Consider the following 2,261-nt stretch of genomic DNA (forward strand, 5'->3'; position numbering starts at 1 on the left):
CACCTCAACGAGAGGGCTGCACTACATTAGAGGTGGCGTAAATCGGTTTCTCGCGACGTGTTACCCCTATATCTGATAGAAAATTGACGAGTTTTGATGAAAGATTTCTGCTTGTCTTAGGTGGGTAGTGTGAGAGAATCTTGATCCTTTTTTGATCTAGTCCAATTTACTAGTTCAGTCTTTGAGCTGTTGAATTTGATTGCTAGCTCCTCTGCTAGGTTAAAGAGTTTTTGGGTCTCTTTTTCTAGTAATTTTACGTTTTTCTTAATAGATATTGTAGATACTGATATCTGTAGGTCGTCTATATAAGAAGAGGAGTAGATATTTCTATTTGTTGTAATTAACTAAAATAGTAGTTTTGTGTAGATTAAAAATAGGATTGGAGAAGCGGGGCTGCCTTGGGGCGTACTGGTGTTTACCTCCTGTAGATCTTCTACTTGGCTATCAAAGGATAGCTCTAGTAGTCTGTTTTCTAGGAAGGATTTAGTCTAGGATAGCAGGTAGTAGGGAAGTCCTTAATCCTTTATATTTTCTAGTAGCTTGTTCTTAGCTACGTGATTAAAGGCTTCTTTTATGTCTAGAAATATAGTTATAGTAGTCCTATGCTTCTTTTTCTGCTGCTGTATATTATTATAGAATAGGAGAGCAGCGTTAATTGCTAATTTCTTTAATCTCCCGCCTACCTAGGTAGGGTGGAGTAAGTCTGTTGTTTCTGCTAGTGCTCCTAATCGTCTTGCAAATAGTCTTTCTAGTACTTTCCCTAGGCAGCTTAAGAGTGAGATAACTCTATATGCCTTTGGGATATAGTAGTCTAGCTTTCCAGGTTTCTTTAGAATAACTCCTTTAGCTTTTCTTTAGCACTTTAGTTAGTAGCTAAAATTAAATAGAGCTAAATATATCTTAAACAGTAATTCTAGCTGTGCCTAATAGACTTTTTGGACTATATCCTGGCTAATTAAATCTAGTCCTGGCGAGGTAGCTTTTACGCTTACGCAGGCGAATTCAAGCTCTTCTTTTGTTAAAGCTAGCCACTCCCATCTACTATCTCCTTTGTAGGTATTTAGTAGTGGGGCTAGAGTAGATGGTGGTGGGAGGAAGAGATCTTCTCTAAAGGCTTGGCATTTTTCTCTAAAGGTCTCCTTGCCTTTAATAGCAGGTATCCTTATAGATAGGTTGTCTTTTGTGTAGGCTATAGCTTTAAATATCTCTTTTAGCGTCTCCTTTCGTGGGAAGGTTTCCTAGTAGTTAAGCTTAGCTTTTTTAATAGCTTTTAGATATCTATATTTTGCAATAAGATACTCTTTTTTCTACTAGTTAATTTAGCTGTTGTCCTCTGTACTAGCTTCTCTTTTTAGGGCTCGAAAAGCTCTGTTTTGATCCAACTTTAGGTTATCTAGCTCACTAGTCCACTAAGGTTTTAGCTTTAGTTTCTAGCTAACTAGTAGGGTAGATTCTTTTAGAGCTGTTTGTACTACTATTGTAATATTGTTACACGGGGGTCGGCTATACTTCTCTGATCTCGGTCCGGGTTAGGGCGAGTAGACTAAAGCGGTAGTCCGTGAGATTGTTTGCGAAGTGCTATGTGGAAAAGAGTTATAGGATTTAACCAAAAGAATAAACAATCAATTCTACAAGGTAGAATAACTAGTATCAATCTGTGTAAGAGATGAACTATTCTGAAGTTGACCACAACGAGTGTAATAATGAAATCCAACCCATTCTTATACCCATTGCCTCTGGTCCTGCCATCCCTAACATCCCTTACATCCCTGGGATGTCGCTGAGGGCTTTAATGGCTGTCCTCCCCAGGCGCCCTGCCATCCGTCGGATGGCTCATCTTGGCGGGATGGCACATCACGTGACCCTAGCCCCGCGATGATCATTACCTTCTGACGTGGACGTCCATAGGCTCCTTGCCTCCCATCCGTTGTCAAGGAGAGCATCCTTCTTGTTACTTGTAACACTTAGGTAGAGAAAGAGAGTTATCTCTTTACTAGCTTAGTTAGAGCATAGTAGAGACGTACTAGTGTAGCGTTTATATAGACTAAATTACTAAAATACCAGGTTATAGTAATTAGTCATACTTTAAAGTATTTAATTAATACTACAGTGTAAATAAATATCCTACGCTTAAGTGCTTTTAGATCACTGAAGATCCTATATAAAAGAATAAAATGAAAGCTAAAAGAACCCCCTTAGAGCGTAAACTTTATAAATAGCACGTATAATACGTTTATTAGCATAGTATATAATATCCTAAT

Source organism: Exserohilum turcica (assembly GCF_000359705.1).
Source record: "Exserohilum turcica Et28A unplaced genomic scaffold SETTUscaffold_22, whole genome shotgun sequence".
Taxonomy (NCBI): domain Eukaryota; kingdom Fungi; phylum Ascomycota; class Dothideomycetes; order Pleosporales; family Pleosporaceae; genus Exserohilum; species Exserohilum turcicum.